The sequence below is a fragment of the Arvicanthis niloticus genome, unplaced genomic scaffold (assembly GCF_011762505.2).
Source record: "Arvicanthis niloticus isolate mArvNil1 unplaced genomic scaffold, mArvNil1.pat.X pat_scaffold_73_arrow_ctg1, whole genome shotgun sequence".
In the NCBI taxonomy this organism is placed as follows: domain Eukaryota; kingdom Metazoa; phylum Chordata; class Mammalia; order Rodentia; family Muridae; genus Arvicanthis; species Arvicanthis niloticus.
This window is the reverse complement of record NW_023046343.1, coordinates 146033-164891: the sequence shown is the minus strand read 5'-3', so window position 1 is coordinate 164891 and position 18859 is coordinate 146033. Positions and strand designations below refer to the sequence as shown.

At 46.9% G+C, this 18859-nt stretch overlaps 1 protein-coding gene and 1 pseudogene across 1 annotated transcript in view; both read right to left on the bottom strand.

The window, feature by feature from the left end:
* The window catches only part of LOC117702382 (coiled-coil domain-containing protein 12-like), a 154794-nt gene that overhangs the window by 30333 nt on the left and 105602 nt on the right, over positions 1-18859 (bottom strand). The window lies entirely within an intron of this gene.
* On the bottom strand, positions 251-7123 carry LOC117702366 (crooked neck-like protein 1 pseudogene; annotated as a pseudogene).

Genomic DNA, 18859 nt, shown 5'->3' with positions numbered 1-18859 from the left:
GGAAGAGGAGGGACACCACTCAAGCATCACCCTGGAAGACATCTGGTCTCCTAGGTTGAAGGCAGACCCCAGGGCCCAGAAAGGGACAGAGCAGGCTATAGCTGGAGTGGACAAGGCCCGGGCCTCAGGCTTCCAGATACAAAAATGGGAGGAGCCTGTGTCCATGGGAGCTATGGCACTAAAAGGGGAAGGTCCTAGGGATGGCCTCTAGGTCTGGCATGGCTGGAGTCTGGGTGCCTTATCTTCCCTTTCATCCCCACCTCAGACTCATGACAGGCACCTCCTGCCTCCAGTAAGTCCCTAGGTCTCTCTCTGAGTGTCCCTTCTGGGGATGCATGCCTGAAACGGAACAACGTGGACAGCCTTCAGACCTGTCACCAGGGATGTGTTTCTCTGACATTCCTTCCTTCCGCCAAACTTAAGTTCTGGTAGCCTCCTGGTAGAGGCCTAGGGCCAGTTTCTCATCACCCTCCCACCCTGTGGGGTGCCCATGCCACCCGCCACTACTCCATAGGGGCAGGAGAGGAGTAGCAACGAACAATAGGGCAACTTCTGAATTTTTGATGAGGTATTTACTCATTCATTACTTGCACAATGGAAAGTTGGTATCAAGAATTAAAAACTAAGATTCTTGGATAAGCATGGTGGCACTTGGGAGGCAAAGGCAGGTAGATGTCTGTGAGCTTAAGGCCAGCCTGGTCTAGAAAGTAAGCTCCACAGTGAGACCCTGTTTCAAAACCAAACGAAGCCAGATCCTTCAGGACCAAGGATAAATCTGCTCCTGTGACTAGGAGGTTCCCTCTTCACCCTACATCTGTCACCCTCAGTCAAAGGAGTGGGGAATCTGGACAAGGCTCTCTCTGGCCTTTGTGTTGCTGCTGGTTGTCCCCTGAGGCTCTATGGTTAGCTTCTCTCTGGGGTCTTTCATTCTGCCCCTTCCCCAGCAATACAGGACTCACCATCTTGCCTTGCTGCCCAAGGATCTCAGGTCACTTCTACTCCTCATGCCCTGAGGACCTGTGGCCCACTCCAGGTTGGAGGTACAAGGGGCCTCCTCCCTGCCCTCCTGACCCTTTTATGTATGCTCCCTGAGAAGGTGTGTGAATGCCCCAGACGGCTCTCTCTGACTTGGTACCTCTTCTCTGAGGGTGACTGGAAGGAACATGGGGGAAAAGAGGTCCATGTACCTGCAACTGGTTTGGCCTGGGGGACCCGACACCTCTTCATGTCTTCATCCTCTGGGACATAGTTCTGAAGCCTGAGTTCCCTGTGAGAGCAGAGCACAAGCACACCTCAGTGCAGGAGTGGGATGGGATGCCTGCTTCCCATGTGCAAGTTCCACGTTTCCTCCTCCTGTCTGGAGGTGGCCAAGTAAAGGGAAGCACAGAACTGAACCATCCCCCCATCTCTCTCTTTCTCTCTCTCTCTCTCTCTCTCTCTCTCTCTCTCTCTCTCTCTCTCTCACACACACACACACACACACACACACATACACACGTTCCTCAGAAACTGGGCCATTGTTACTGAGGACACTAGCATCTACTGGGTTGTCTCCATTTGACAGTAATGGGAACTGAGGGTATGCCATTTTCATGAGGTCACACAGTAGAGATTGTACATCTGAGAACAAGGCTAAGCCAGAGCTCCTGGGTTGCATAATGCCTCAATGACAAAGCCCTCCATACCAGCTCTCCTAACCCAGCCAAACCTCCTCAGAACCTTTAAGTCTTACAGCCAGTGTATGTCACACAGTCCATCACTTTCAGTGGAAAGGGTCTGTATATACTGGGCCAAGTGATATGAAGATGAGAGAGAGAGAGGGAGAGAGAGAGAGAGAGAGAGAGAGAGAGAGAGAGAGAGATTGAGATACAGAGAGACAGAGAAGAGTGACAGAGAGAGACACTCTCTGTGTTCAAAAGTGCAGGTGGGGGGCTTTATATTACATACAAAGGTTCCAGAAAGTGGCTTCTGGGCCTGAGGCTATAGTTGATTTGACCAACACAAAGGAGACACAAGAGGCTGATCTGTTTGACACCTGATGGGAGTGGCCCACAAAGGCCATGGGGACAAGGCTTAACCATATGTCATGATCTGCTCACATGCTGGTGAGACTTACAAAGCTCAAACCCTGACAGCTCTTTTGAATGCAACTAGAAAATCCTCAAACCTAGGGGTGTGGAATCCCAGAAACCAGAATTCCCCAGCAGGAGCCCAGGTTTTTATCCACTACCTGCAGGCAGTCTCCCAGCTCAGCAGCTCATCAAATCCAAATCAAATAGAGAGAGGATTGTCCCTGGGAAGAGGGGACCTGGCTACCCCACAGGGCAACAAGTTGAGAGTTCCTGATGGGTCCCTGGGCTTAATTAAGGTAGGTGTGGACAGTGGACAGACCCTAGGCCAGAGGCACAGAAGAAAGAGCTATTTCCCCACTCTGTCTTGAACTGTGGTCCCTCAGAAAGTCCTAGGTTTTCAGGACAGCCTTCCAACCATGAGAGCTCTGCCTAGGCTAGGCTAAGAGTGCTGCTGGCTTCCCCAGTCCATGAGAGGGTTAAGTCATTCCACAGGTGAGGTGCACGATGCCTGTGGCCACATAACTAACTAGTGGCCATGTCCCCAGCTAACATACCAACATACCACCTCTTCCCTCCTGCCAAGGTCCCTGGGGCTAGGCTAAACCCGGGGAGTGCCGGTACCCAAGTGCCCATCCCACACATCTAGGGGTACCCTACAGGCCCTGTTCCCTATGCCTGCTCAGGTCTGGAGTGAGCAACAGGTCACTGGGGTGCACAGTGAGAAGTGGAGCCTATCTGCTGCCATGGCTTTGTTCCCCACAGGGTGGAAAGAAAAGAGGAACAGAAACTGGATGTGGAAAGAAAACAGCAGGGATTAGTGAGGAGAGTAAAAAAAATAATTCCAACCCCACAACCAGATCCAGGGTCCATGAGTAATAAGAGACTACTGCGTAGCTTCACCTGCCACCCCCGTGTTCTCAGATGGCCACCAGCATGAAGGGGGCCCAAAGCCTGAATCCCTGTGTCCCTGGCCCACTGACAAAGGGCAGGAGTCTCAGGAAAAGGGGCACTGGGTTGTGCTTTGGGCTTTTCTAAGCAAGTCCAAGATTTAACTCTCTTTCCACAAACAACAAACTGGGGCACAGAGACAGTTTAAACATCCACTGGTCGGCCTTGGAGAACCAAGCCAAGAAGGATTGCAGGGGAGCACGTGGAGCTAAGAAATAACAAGGGCCTCTTTTGAACCCCTGACTCTTGCTAATGGTGTCTGAAAAGCAGGGCTCCCTGCAACCTCACAGGCTGGAGAGAGAAGAAGAATGTAGCAGAGCCCAGGAGGAGAGGGCCCTGGCAAAGCTCTGGGCTACCCACTGTGACCCCATCTTAAGAACGGGGTGAGCCTGCAGCATACCACTTTGCCAGAGATAGAAATAGTCTCTACAATCCCAGGGCAGGTAGATCACCCCTCAGCAGGGAGTGCGATATAACTGGGCACCTCATCAGTCCCACAAGGGAGGATCAGGGAACCCCTAGGCCAGGTGTTGGGAGGGGCAAGAAGCTCTCTATGGAGAAAAAAAAAAAAAAAACAATCCAGAATTTCAGATGGGCTCCAACATAAATAACATCCATGGGTCACTGAAATCCAAGGATGTACTGGAACGATCAGAAATGGACTTGAGACAGGAGAATTGCAAATTTGAGGGTAGCCTGAACCTCACAGTAAGACTGTCTCCCCAATACATAAAAGAATTGATTTTCCACTCTGTTTTCTATTTCTGCAGGGTTTGGTTGTTGTTGTCTGTCTGTCTCTTTCTCTGTCTGTCTGTCTGTCTGTCTGTCTGTATGTATGTATGTATATATGTATGTATGTATGTATGTATGTCTACAGTGTGTGTGGGTGTGTGCACATGTACCACAGAGGTCAGAGGACAACTTGTAGGAGTGAGTCCTCTCCTTCAACGTGGGTACCAGGACTGAACTCAGGTTTGTCTGTGGGGAACAGGATGAGACTTATACTAGAAGAAAAATAAATAGTATTTATTATCCACAGACTCAATGAAATTGTAATCAAAATGTCAGCTTGTTTCCCTGTCTTTAGTTGACATCAGCAAGCTGGTTGTTAGAGGGAGTGAGAGCAGAGGAGAGTCTGGAGACAGTCTCAAACTGTAGCTCAGGGGAGTCTCAAACTTGTAACAATCGTCCTGCCTCAGCCTTGCTAGTGCTGGTATGCCGGGTGAGCCACTACATCCAGCATGACTGTAAAGTTTATAAGGAAAGAAAGGATTAGAACAGCAGAAGTGATTCTGGAAAACCTCTTATGGACGATGGGATGGCCACCCTGGCCAGGCCATGAGACCAACTTGGCTGGGGAAGCAGGGGCAGGACCCTAGGGTGCTGGTCCCATGGCTCCTCAGCTGCATACCCTGGCCTTGCAATGTTTCTGGTTAGACAGCTCAATCTGTGAAATGTGGCCACTCGGCTTCCTCCCAGCACTATCTACTCTGTCAAGTGAACATGGCTCTGTCTGTGCTGTCTCCTGCTCCTCCCCCTCATGGTCACATGTGCTCACCTCTATGCCATGCACCCACCTTGCTGTTTCCCCAGCTATTGTCCTAGCTGTAAAGTTAGCACAGTGTGTTCTCTAAGAACTAGTTAGGTAGGTTCAAGCTCTGCCTGTCTGTAACCATCTCAGGAGGGACCATTGTAGCCGCCCTCGGCCACAAGTCAACTGGGTTCACCTGAAAGGGGGGCTGGGAATGAAAGGGGCTGGAGGGCAAGAAGAGATGAGGCCAAGACAAAGTTCTCTGATCAAGACCCAAAGCTTTAATGTGCAGCTCTCAATTTAAAGGGGAAGACCCAACCCACAACCCCTCCTGGTTCCAGATGGGTGGGATAATCCATAGTCGTTCCAGGTCACAGTCAGAGATGTCTCAAGGCAAGCCCAGGGGCAGTTCTGCTTCTGTGTTCCGGGCAGCCAAGGTGGGTAACTCCACCTAGATCCTGTCACTTGACCTTGTTGTGGTAACCAAGGTCTCTTCAGGCTTGCTCATGGTTGGGGGGAAGGTACACTGTTCCGCAGCTTCTCTTTCCTGTCGCTGTTTCTTCCAAAGCTTGGCCATCGCCAGAAGCTTGAGGTTAGGCTGGTTGGCAGCATCCTCTGGAAAGATGTAGTCATAGACTTCTACCCATCTGGCATCAGACCCATCGTCGGCCTGGACCTTTCTTCTTTTCTTGACCTTTTCTGGCATGAGTTTGTCTACTCTCTCCTTGTCTGATGCTGTTCCAAATTCATCTTCAAACTTTCGCCAGGATTCCAGCAACATAAGCCTCTCTTCTTTTTCCTCACAGTTTCTCATGGTCTTGTTAGCTTCTTCATAAATCTGTCTGCATTTAGCCACACTTCCTTCTTCTTTCCCAGAAGATAACTCAAACTGAGCAAAACTAATCCATACCTTGACGTGCTGTGTTCGCTGAAGCAACCGTCGGTAAAGGTTTCTTGTTCTCTCAGTTTCTTCCTGCTCAATCTCAAAATCAATATATGATTTCCAAAGTACCTCTGGCATATCCAAGCGTGGCTGGCTGATGGCTAATTCATATATTGCCCGAGCTCTCTCAATATCACCAAGGATTGTCTCTAATTCTGCAAACTTAATCCATGACGTACAATTTTCAGGTCCAAATTCCAAAAACTTTTCATAAAGCTTTCTGCATCTGTCAAATTCTCGAAGCTGTAGTTCCAGTTCTATGTAACCTTTGAATAACTTGTTCTTTGGACATTTGCCTATGGAAGTTCCCAGAGCTCTTCTGGCAAATGGCAGATTTTTCTGTCTTATTTCAAACTGTGCGTAATATAACCACATTTTGGCAAACGTGAACTTTTTGTGAGGAATTAGTTCCAAAGACGCTTGATATACCTGTCTTGCCCTCTCAGGATCCTTGGCCTCCAGCTCTTCATAGAGTGCATAGTTAATCCAGAGGTAGATGTAGCGCTTCCAGTGCCTCTTCTCCTGGATGGGTGGCACATTGGCAATGGCTCTCTCATAGACTTCCCGCACAGTGTCAGCTTCTGCATCACTTTCCACCAAGCGTAAATAATCAAACCATGCATCATAATTGTGTGGATCAGCCTTCACTTCTTCTTCATACTGGAATCTCCGCTTGCTCACGAGGATATCTTCTATACCCCTCCGGTCACCAAACTTCTTCTCAAAGAGGGTATAGTTTTTAAAGAGTTCTTGGGCTTCTTGTTTTGGAATCCTATCCAGGGCATATCTGTAGATAACTCGTACCCTTTCAAATTCTTTCTGGTTTTCCTCAAATTTAGCAAAGGCCACATACAGGTGTTCGTCCATATGCTCATCCCCAAAAAACTCAACCGCTCTCTCGTAGACTCTCCGAGCTTGAGCAAAATAAGCATGCTTCTCTTCAAACCGAGCATACTTGATCCAGTTCTTCACAGCAGGGTGCACGAGCACAAAGCGTTCATAAATGGTGCGGGCCTTCTCCACCTCTTTGTATCTCAGCTCAAAGTTGATATAGGAGTGCCAGGCCTGCTCCTCAGGCTGCCATTCCATCCAGCGTTCAAACACCTGCCGAGCACCAGGAGGATTGTTCAACATCTCCTCCATGTGTGTGTACTTGTACCAGAACTGGTCGACTCGTGGCAGAGTTGTTACGGCACGGTCCCAGATATTTCGGGCATGGTTGACCTGGCGGTTCTTCATTTCCATTTCTGCATATTTCAGCCAGAGTGGAATAGTCCGGTTGTTGACACCTAAAGCACGCTCGTATATGGATCGAGCACTTTGAATCTCCTTTAGACTTTCCTCCCATTGTGCATATTTTATCCAGTTGCTAATCACAGTTCTATTTTTTCTTATGTTATCTTCAAAAGTCTTCCTTTTCCGTAGTTTGTAATCCTCTAATTCTTCTTTGTCTGTGATCTTCTGCTGAGGTGGAGGAGGGAGGAGCTCAAGTTCTCTTTCTTTAGCTTCTCTTAGAAGCTGCTCAGCAGTTATCTGTACCTCTGCAGGCGCTTTGTTTTTCACCTTGGCCACTTTAGGAATCCGCTGTTTCCCGGCTGCTGTGGAGGCTGCCATGATTGCAGCGGCGGAAAACGAGCAACCCTGGCCCACACCTGGACTTCAGAAACCGACTTCAAGAAACAGCCCGCACCGCAGAGCCAGCCCACAACAAACTAGATTCCGGAACCTGTTGGGGACCGCACTAGCCCCACGTTGGGTCGGCCAAAATAATGTTGCAGCCCAGGCAAAATGTTGAGGCCAGGGCCGACCCACGTTTGGGTGGCCACTGTATCCCGGCCCAAGCTGCTGCTCCGGTCTGTGGGTCAAGGTTCCAGCAAGAGCGAGGGTGACAGCAGATTCTACCTAATGTCAGAGATTCGTCTCTGATGATCCCTCTATATTCTCTGATCTCCGTCTATATTCTCTGATCTCTGGTTCTGTCTTCTATAGTCTGACTAATGTCTTCTATCGTCTCAATTCTGATCTGTTCTGTCTCTGCCTTTTATATGTCTCACTTCTAAGCCACGCCTCTAAGTTACACCTTTAATCATGCCCTTAGGGCTTGCCTCTAACTCTGATCTCTATAATCTCACACACCTTTAATCTCAAGGTATCTAAACCAAGATTATCAGAGTGTTCTCAGCTGTTGTAGGCGATTGTAATTCAAATCTCATGTCAGGGTATATGGCTCAAGATGGCTGCAAAGCTGATAGCCATTTTCTGCTAAAAGTCGGCACCCAACAGTAACCAGAACCGGAAAGGGAACTTGAAAGGATGACCTTTGACCACTGCACAAATCAGGGGAAACGCCCATCCTTTCCGTAGCAACCGCGTGGGCGTCCTCTGTGGAGCAGAGCAGCTTGCAGGAGGTGAGAGTGAAGTGGATAGCGCAGGCTGCACTGCAGGGACTTGGGGCTCGGATGGCTAGGGCTCACCCAGGTCTAGCTCAGTGATGCGTGCAGCTGTAGGCAGTGCCACCTTCGAGGGGCATAGAAACCCATCTCCGATGTGGAAACTCGGGGGAGAAGCCGAAGCAGTTCTTTCATTATAAAATATGGCAAGAACACACCAAGTCCCTGGAAAAGCCAGAAGATTTCACTTACAAGGAAATTCACATGAAGACAACAGGTTAGCTAGAAGAGACACCCACTTGGTTTTTCCCATTCTCTGCAGTCCTACATTCTCACTCATTAAGAGGAAGGGACTTGTGGTTTAATGGGATGGAGCTGCCTTGCTAGGCTAGCCATAGAACCACTCTGTGATCTGCTGAGTGGTTGCTCAAAATCTTAAAACCAGCTCTATGTATCACTCCCTTGCCCTGAAGGCTTCATACCTTCCCTAGAGTACAGAGAGAATTTAATGGGGAAATTACTAGATAGGCTTTAGTTATCTTTTTTTTTTTTTCTAAAAACTTCCTCAGAACAGCTTTCTGATAGAGAGATACTTTTAAATTTCTTTCACTTATTTTTAGCGTGTGTATGTGATGTGTGTCCATGGCACTGTGTGTGTGTGTGTGTGTGTGTGTAGACAACTTTGTGGAATTGCTTCTCCTGATGGGAAAAATCTTACCTTTTCTGTTTGCTTTGAAACTATATCGCTGTGGCTAGCCTGGAACTTGATATGTAGACTACACTAGCCTCAAACTCAAGATCTGCAGCTTGCCTTCACTGGGACTGGGACATCTTTATATCTGGCTGTTTTATTTGTTTTGTTTCTTTTTCTCTTTGTTTCTTTCTTTGCTTCTTTTTCCTTTGTTTTCTTCCTTCCTTCCTTCCTTCCTTCCTTCCTTCCTTCCTTCCTTCCTTTCTTCCTTCCTTCCTTCCTTCCTTCCTTCCTTCCTTAATAGGATCTCATGTACTACAGGCTGACCTCAAATTCTTCATGTAGAAAACACCAATGACCTTGATTATTCTGCCTCCAAATGAGAACTGGGTTACAGTTTATAGGCCTCTAGGAACAGAACCAAGCACTCTGCCCACTGAGTTCCAGACCCAGCCCACAGTACCCATTTTGTATGTATAGAAGCACATTAAAGAGTAACTGTATCTGAACCAATGGCCAACCTCCAGTGTGCTTGACTGTGTCTGCTTCATCCTTCCCACAACTTTTATACAAGCCTTCAACAAGGTAGAGGAAACTGAAACATTCCTTCTTTGGTTTGAGTTGCCCCTCAACTGTCTGGTGTCCAAATATTGTTGGGGTTTCCTTGCAGGATTTCTGGAACATGCATGTTATCTCTCCGGGTGTGGCTTAACAAGAAACCAACAAGACAGATCAGTTGTCTGTATTGCAAATCCCAAGGCCCAGATTTCCACCCAGGATATTCATGAGGTGAGTCTGGCCAATGAGTAGCAAAAGTTACCTGGATGTGAATTGTGATTTCATCTTTTTGTTGTTGGTGATGATGACACAGGATCTCCATGTATAGACCTGACTGTCCTAGAAGTCCCCATGTAGATCCACCTATCTTGGCTCCCCATGTGTCAAAAGGTTTACACCACACACCTGATTTCCCCCCTTTTTTAGATTTATGAGTGTTTTTTGTGTATATATGTATGTGTGATGCAAGTGTGTCTGCTGCCTGTGGAGGTCACAAGAGGGTGTCAAGTCCCTTAAAACTGTAGTTGTAGATGGCTGTAAGCTGTGGGCACTGGAGCTGTGGGCTGGACTCGGGTCCTCAGCTAGGCCATCTCTGCAGTGCCTGTCAGTGTTTCAAAATTTTTATCATAGAGATTGTTCACATACTAGGTTGGGTTTCCCCAGGTATTCCTTTTTTTTTTTTAAGACATGTTTTTTATTTTATATATGTATGTGCCTTGTTAGTTTATGGTTGGTGCCAGATATATTTTTTATTTTATATGTGTATGTGCCTGTGTTAGTTTGTGGTTGGTGCCTGCTGGCCAAGGCCAGAGACTGAGATGTTGTGTAGGCTTTGGGAACCCACCTAGGGTCTTCTGCAAGAACATTACTTGCTCTGAGCTGCTGAACCATCACTCTGGCCTCTTGCTTTAGGGTTTGTTTGTTGTTGTATTTTTGGTTTGGAACAGGGTTTCACTGTGTAAGAACCTTGGGGGATGCTGCTCTGTAGACTGGGCTGGCCTCAAACTCTGAGATCTACCAATCTCTGCCTGCTGGGATCAAAAGTGTGTACCACATCCACCAGGCCCTTTTAGGGTGGTGTTTCAAGGCTGCTGTGGATGGGATGGCTTCCCTGATCCTCTCTCACTGTGTCTATTGCTGTATAGGAAGGGCACTAATGTTCTTTCCCATGTTAACTTCATAGCCTATCAATCTGCTGGAAGTTTATCAGTTCTAAGAGTGTTCCGGTGGAGTCTCGGGGTCTGGAAGTACAGGCTCATAGTGTCTGCCAATGAGGCAACTCTGGCCTCTCTTTTCTATTGGCATCCCTTTTGTTTGCTTCTTTTGTTTGATTATTCTTGCTAAAACAATACCATTTTGAGGGAGAGTAGAGATTGTGGATATACTTGTCTTGTTCCTGATTTTGCTGGAAATGCTTTGAGGTTTTTTGTTTGTTTGTTTTTGTTTTTGTTTTTGTTTTTTTTTTGTTTTTTGTTTTTTTTTTGTTTTTTTTTTTTGCTATTTGAGGGGATTCAGTAAAGAAACTGCTGACATGACTCTCCATAATAATGATTAAGGTTGTTTACTGTAGATATGAGAGAGCAGCCAGAGGCATCTAGAAGAGTTCAGAGCAGACAGAGGAAGAAGTAGATTATGTTGTGTTTTTAAAAAACCAGGATATGGTTTGTGAGCAAAGTCTGGTGAGGTGGAAGGGTGCCTTGGTGGGCCGACCTTGAGGCATCCCTTCCCCCTGAGGTAGCAAACATATGATGGGTATAGTATAGAATAGAGGTTATTTAAGGCAATGATTAGGGAGGAGAGAAAGAGAGGAGGGGAGGGGGAGAGTGAAAAGGGAAAAGGGGGTTAAGGAGAGAAAAGAGTCAGACAGAAGGGGCAGAGAGAGCAAGGAGGGGACAAACAGCCCCTTTTATGGCAAGCCAGGCCTACCTGGCTGTTGCCTAGGCTGGAGCCTAGAAGGCATGCTGACATTCCTCCATTTTGCTTTAATTTTTAAAAGGAGAAACTAGAAAGAGGTGGTGGTGAACCAGGGATAGGACCATCTTGATCTTTAGCTATTTCCTGCTGACTTTGAGGTGTTGTGTCCCTGGGAAACCTAAGAAAACGAAGATGGGGATGTTGGTCCAGTCTTAGGAGAATTGGCTGTTTCTTTGCTATCTAGGATCTGTGGGACCATCTGTGGATAGGAAGAAGCAGGTGTAGTAGAAGCATCTGTGTCTGTGAGAGCAGGTGCTGGCACATCTGTTGTTTCTCTGGAGCTGTTCTGGATACAGATGTTGAGTAGATGCCTGGATATAGCAAGATGCTGAAATATATATATATATATGGTATGTATATATATAATATATATATTAGAGGTAGAGAATACAGTTTAGTACTTTGGGGAGAATAATCTTCTTAGGTGTATATTTGAAACCCTTAGGTCTTGGTGGTTGGAGTGATTGAAGTCCCAATCCCAGGGAACAAGAGGGGAATCCCATCCTCTGGAATAGGTAACAGGTAGAAACTTAGGCTATTGATTGGCAAGTGTACTTATCTAAATGGAGTCTGTTTGGTTACATGGATCTCACTGGGTTTCTTGGAGCTTATAAGTTTACAAAAGAGATAAATCTGTTAACAGCATGAACACTATTTGAGACGCATTTAGGGAAGACAAAAACCTTTTGTGGAGCAGAAGGAGCAAGAAGGGCTTTTTCCTTCTATCTGGGAGATTGATTCTATTTAAATTTAGCACGATGATAAACCTTTTAAGGTTACATTTAAAAGACAATTAAATTAACTTGAAATTTTGACCTTGTGAATAAGATAGTTGAATATATAGATTAGTATGAGAAACACCTTAAGTCTATAGTTAAGAGTGATAGAGAAAAGGTACGGGGTCTTGACAACAGCAGAGTCAGGGCAGCTGATGACAGCTGAAGATGACTTGACAGGGTCACTGCAGATGCTGTAAGTGGCAATTGTGAGTTAGTTCACCGTGTACATATAGCCAGCAATCTTTAAAGTGCCCAGGTTGCATGACATTAAGGACTTGGTAGGCTGAGGTCAGGGTCTGAAGCAAAAGGTGAAATGGCAGGTTACTGTTATTTATGAGGGGGGATGTCAAGGAAGTAAGGACCTTGGAAAAGTGTAAGAATAGAATGTTCAGTCTCTGGAACCTGCTTGGTGAAAGGAGAGAACTGATTCCCACAGGTTATTATCTATCCACTCCATGTATATGAGCATAGGCATGCACTCACACACACACACACACACACACACACACACACACACACACTCAGGCACACACATAGGTACACACACACATGTATACAGTTACTCGTACACACAGGCATGCATGCATAGGCACATACATACTCAGGTACACACACAGGAGTGCATACATATACATACACACATGACAAGTAAGTATTAAAAAGTTTTAAAACAAATTCAGGACTGTAATGTCATGATAGTCTAATTATCAGTTGATAAGCTTCACTCCCATTTGAGTACTGACATCTTGTTTTTCCTTTGACAGCTCTTATAACAAAACATTATATGACAATGTGAGCATAATTCAAATGATGACAAATGGTCCCACCCACAACTATCTGATGGCATATACCTTGAACATATGTTCTTGAAAACTGAGTAGGTTATGTGTCCTCTTCCTCAATGATAATAAAAGTCTATTTGCAAGCCCAGGCTGGTGATTTCAGTGTTGCTAAGAAGTGAAGAGCCCAAATGTGGTGGTGCACACCTTTAATCCAAATACTGGGGAGGCAGAGGCAGGTGGGAGATCTGAGTTCTGAGGCCAGCCTGGTCTACAGAGCTACTTCCAGGCCAACCAGGGCTACATTATGAGAACCCATCTCTGAAACAAAACCCGTGGCTAGTTGTAAGAGCAATTTGTCTGTGACATTTGTCACTTCACTGCTATAGGTTTGACTCAGATGACCAGGGCATGTGGGCAGCTTCTCACTGCAGAAGCCATGTGGCAAATTTTTTAAAAAGACCTTTTTTGAGACTATAATTACCCTTTCCCCCTTCCTCCTTTAAACTTTTCCATAGAACTCTCCTCACTAATCTCTTTTGAATTCTTGACCTCCTTTTTTTTATTTCTCAAACCATTTTTTTTAAATCAAGGGCATATGGGCTGGAGAGATGGCTCAGCAGTGAAGACCACTGGCTGCTCTTCCAGAGGACCTGAGTTCAATTGCTAGCACACATACAGCAGCTAACAACTGTCCTTAAAGGCAAAACAGCAACACACATAAAAATCTTTAAAAAAAATAATTATTAAAAGCCCGGTGGTGTCAGAGCACCCCTTTAATCCCAGCACTTGGGAGACAGAGTCAACCAGAACTGAGTTGAAGGCCAGCCTGGTTTACAAAGTGAGTTCCATGACAATCAGGGCTATGTATGTATGTGTACACAGAGAAACCCTGTCTTGAAAAACCTGAAGATGGAAAATCAAAGTTTAATTGAGCTTATGGTATTGTTGCAGGAAATATTAAAGTTGGCATCACCCCATGCTCTGTCCAGCTACTCTATCCCCAGCAGTCCCAGGCTCACCACTTCCAAGGGAAGCCCCAATACAGTGGTCTTCCCAGCTCTGGTTCTCTTACCTCAGAGCCGCTAGTTCTTTCTATGCCATCCATCCCTATGGCTGGTGGTAACAAATCCTCTTAATCCGGTAAATCAAAGCTCTTGAAGCATATAATTCATCAGTCAGATTTATATATCAATAGATTCTCAATAAGATGCCCACACAATACTGCAAGGCACTGAGTAGTCACACAGGCTGGGGCTCTAATTCCCTCAAAAGACAGAGATCAGTATAGAGCTCTCAGCAGTGCAGCTTGGAATGACAAGATTCCATGCTATCTGGGTTCTCAGTGGCAGCAGCAGGCTGATCTCTGCATGGAGTCAGACTCCTGGTGACTGGGAACCCCTGCTGCCCTGGCTCTGGGACTAGACTGCTGTTGAGAAAGCTAACAAAGTAGGACATCTCAATCTGTGGTCTTTGGGGACTTAACTCCCTAATAAGGAAGGAGAAAAACTGTGCCATGCCAGTATAACTTCTGACAAGAATCACAAACATAAACCAGGCAGTGTATCACACCTTTAATTGCAGCACTCAGAAGGCAGAGGCAAACAGATCTCCATGATTTCAAGGCCAGCTGGGACTACAGAGCTAATTCCAAGGGCAGCCAGGGCTACATAAAGAAAACCTGTCTTGAAAAGAGGGTGGGAAAAATTATAAAAGTGAAAAATTCTAGTAGATTGCCAGGCATGTTTGGCCTTGTTATGCCAGCACTTGAGAGTCTGAGGAAGGAGTTCAAAGACTGCCTGGGCTACACAATGAGGCCCCACCTCAGTGTGTATGTGTGTGGGGGGAAGTGTGGGATGTGTACCTCATTCTGTCACCATGCCTGTAGACCTGAGTTCAGTCCCTGGATTCCACATGGTAGAGGAATAGCTCCTGAAATTTGTGCTAACCTATTCAAACTTCTGGAAGTTGTCATCTGACCTCCATGTGCACTGTGGCACCCCTGTACATGTGTTCATACACACACACACACACACACAGGCACACACAGAGGCACACACAAGCACACATAGAGGCACACACACGTTTAAGAAAAAGTTCCACTACCATACTTAGAAGAAATATTCCTATAGACTGCTCCATGGCTTCTATTGCCTCTGTCTCCCTTAGTACTGCCACAGACCTGGGCAGTGAGTGAGTTCCAAGCCTGGTCCTGAATTATGTTACTTCTGAAGAGATCCAAATGGGTTTTTCTGGATGAGTCTCTAGGCTGGAAAGAATGCCAAGAGGCCAAGTTGTTGGTGACCACCTTTCCCCCTTTCCCTAGAGCCCAACACATGGTCCCACCCAGTTCCATGAAGGTGGCTGGTGGCCATCCAGCCCCGACCAGCTCATTCTTGCTCTCTATGATCCTCTAGCTTTTCCTGCTTGCCTTGTAGCTGTGACTGGGCTAGGATCATGGAGGAGTTTGTTGTTATTGTTGCTGTTGTTCAGTTTAATTTTGAGACAAGGTCTCACTGTGTAGACCCAAATGGCCTAGAACTCACAGCGATGTGCCTGCCTCTGCCTCCCGAGTGCTGGGAGAGTTGTAGAGTTTGAAGGAAGAGAACAGGGAAGAGCCTGCATGGTAGCCATCAGACCTGGTCCTGATTGTCCTGTCTTTGTTGGCTTCTCAGGTGACCTGGACTACAGGAGAATTTTATCTGAGCAGAAGTTTTCTTTCTTTCTTTACAGGACAGGGAAGATGGGGAGCCACAGCCCAAGCAGCTCAGAGAAGAGGAAGAGGAGCACAGGTAGAGCCTGGGGTGGGGCGTTCTTGCTGTGACACACTGCCCTGCTCTTCCCACTGACACCCTCCCAGTGCTCCTCAGGGCTGGACTTTGCTCATGCTGTTGCCACGTTCAGACCTGAAAAGATCAACCCTATCACTCGTTAGGACTGTCCCTTCCTTGCTTACTGTGTAGCTCAGGGGTTCTCAACCTTCCCACTGCTGCAACCCTACAGTTCCTCACATTGTGGTGACCCCTAACCATAAAATTATTTTCATTGCTACTTCATAAATGTAATTTTGCTGTTGTTGCAAATAATAGTGTAAACATCTGTATTTTCCCATGGTCTTAGGTGACCCCTGTTACCACCCCAGGTCGCAAACCACTGGTCCAGCTGTTAGCTTGGGTCACATTCTAACCTTGTATTACATTTTCAGTGTGCCATGCACTTTTGTGTGTTCCACATCCCTGCAAATGCAGGTCCCACTGTGGGCAAAGCTCTGATCATCTGCTCTCACCTGCCTTTTCAGCCCACACTCATTCATTCATTCATTCATTCATTCTTTAACTATTGAACAGCTTCCTTCATGCACAGGTACTGCTGCTTGGAGTCTATACTTTGTATAGAAGGTAGGATGGCCCTATGGGCAGGCACAGCTCCCCAGAAGAACTGGGCTGTGATGCCAAAGCATGCCTTCCTGTTTCCATACCCCTCAATCAGCTTCATAGCTCAAAGAGCAGGCCCTGATCTTTTTCATGTCCAACATCAGTTAGGATGCTTTTACATCATCCTGTAGGCAGTCCTTCAAGGTCCTTGCCATATCTGTTGTGTACAGAGTATGTCAACTGCTCTCTATCCCGAGAGGCTCTGCACTGGGCTCTGTGGTTTGTGGAGCCCCTAGCACCTTGGGGTTTCTTGCCATGTGCTACCAGACCATCAGATTTGGGGGTATTTGCCCTACATGCTCTCCCTTATTTTTTTTTTTTTTTAAAATATATATGAGTACACCATACCTATCTTCAGAGACACCAGAGGGCATCAGATCCCATTACAGTTGATGGTAAGCCATCATGTGGTTGCTGGGACTTGAACATAGGACCTCTGAAAGAGCAGTCAGTGCTCTTAACCACTGAGCCATCTCTCCAGCCCCAGTCTCCTCATTCTTAGTCATTACTTAGAAGGTGGAACGTTTCCTTCTGGCTTGTTCATGGGTTCTCAGTTCATAGGTTCTAGCTGGAGCCTTGAGTCTCATTTCTGGGCTGTCTCTGATACACTAGATGGTCTCTTCTCATCTTCTTCCTTGCTGAGAAAGAAGGGTCACTGGATAGCAATAGGTGGGTCAGTAAGAGACTCAGCTGTTGGGCTGCCATGTAGCTGAATCTCTGAGATGGTGCTGTAGCAAAGAGAAAGTTTAGGATGAAGACTCAATTTGGGAAATAGTACATGTGTGTTTACCAGTCCTTACCAGCTTCACCGAATATCTGCTGGGTGTTCTGCAGGACACTGCTGCAAACACCTGGGAGACAGCAGTCTGTGGGTGGTGGCATTCCCTAAAGGGACACAGGCTGTTTACAAGAGGAGTGGTGATAAGCTGCTGGCTATAAACAGTGTGAATGCATAAAGAGAGGTGGCTGCAGTTAACACTGGTGAAGAGGTAAAGAGACTGGGCCCACAGTGGCTTTTGAGGTCTGTAATATGTGCTTTATTTTTAAACAAAAGACCAAAGGAAAGGGGCAAACACATCTCACTGTACAGGAAAATGTGGCTTTTTCTTGACTCAAGTTGGGTGAGGACATAAGTTATGACCCTTTTCCTATCCTAACTGAGAAAGAAGAAGGAGTACTTAGTTCCAGGCTGCTGTCAGTAAAAGGTCCACCCTGTGAGGCATGTCAAGGCTCTGCTCACTTGCTTGGTTTAAAAAGGTCACATGTAATAGGGCACTGGCCCTGTGTCTTCCTGTCAGAGCAGCTGAGGACCAACTGTAGTAGACACTGGGTTAGGTCTGATTCACTTGCTCACTGCGATCTGTTCTTGTCTCATCTCTCCTCTTGAGCAGTGAGGGTCGATCATGCAACTTGTCTGGCTGGGGAAGGGGGCCCAGCTAGCAAGGAAATGTACCTGCCTTCACAGCTCCCTGAGAAAAGCAGGCTCTTCTAATGTGAATGCCTTCAGAGCACAGAGCCAGGAAGGCCAGGCTGAGTCTTGGCAACAGTTAACATGAAGCCAGACCTTTGGGCTGGACCCTACACAGTGGCGTTCAGGGACTGAGCTCTCTAGGAAGAGCAGGACGAATGAAGCCGAGGGCAGGTACTCCATGCAGAAAGGGCTCCAGCAGGATCACCTGTGCATTCTATCAGATCCACACAGACCCTGAGGCCAGGTCCCCTTGGGGAGAAAGGGTGACCCACAGCTCCACTGCAGGGCTGGTCGCTGAGTCTAGACAGTAGTGAGCATATTGGTTTCTTTGAGGTGGAAACAGTTGGCTTCAGTTTAATGAAGCAGAAGGGAAACTTGGGAGACAGCATCCTTTGAGTGTCCTGTAGAGACCAGCACTTGCTTAGGCTGTTTTCAGCCAAGGGCAACAGGACAAGGCCTCATGGAGAATGGAGTGCCTTGAGTTAGGCATGGAATTCAGAGGGCAGGATGTGGGTAGTGGAGCCAGAGGCCTGAACCTGTAGTGGGAAAGGGTGGGTGGGCTGTGAAGATGGACAGCACCTCAACTCCTAGGATCTCTTACTCATGAGCCCCCAATACCAGGTTTACACAGTGTCAGTAGGGGTCCATCCTGGGAATGATACTGAGGGACTTAGAGAATTGATGTCTGAGTTCCGGACTGGATGGGACAAGACTAACCTGGCTTCTGACGCCTCCTGACCCAGACTCTGACAGAAAGGAAAAGGGGCCCTCTTTCTCTCCTTCCTTCCTTCCCCACTTCTTTTTTGCCCTGACCTGGAGATTCCTCCCTAGCCATTGCCTCACACACTGCCACCAGCAGGGGGCTGAACTCTCTCCACCAGAGGACTCCAGGGACCTACTGTCAGTGTGCACCTGTGTGCTGGCACAGAGTAAGATCCACCTTCCCCAGTGCCCCTGCAGGTCACTTGGCACCACCTTGACAGTACACAGACACTTGGCTGATGGCCATTTCAATTGATTAGTATACCTACATCATCATGCACCTAAAAAACTATCAGCAATCAGCCCTGAAAGCATAGGAACCAAGCAGATAGAATGAGGCTTGACGTCTGAAAGTCATATCCAGATTACAGGTCAGAGCCGAGAAATTATTAGCTCTTTGGCCCTAGGGTAAGTCATGTTGCCTTTTTGAGCTTCAACTAAGCAATCAGAAATGAAAGAACCTCTGCTTCCCCTGATGGGAAACTTAGGATATTGCCCAGTGCAGCTGGGCTCTGAGCAGCACGAAG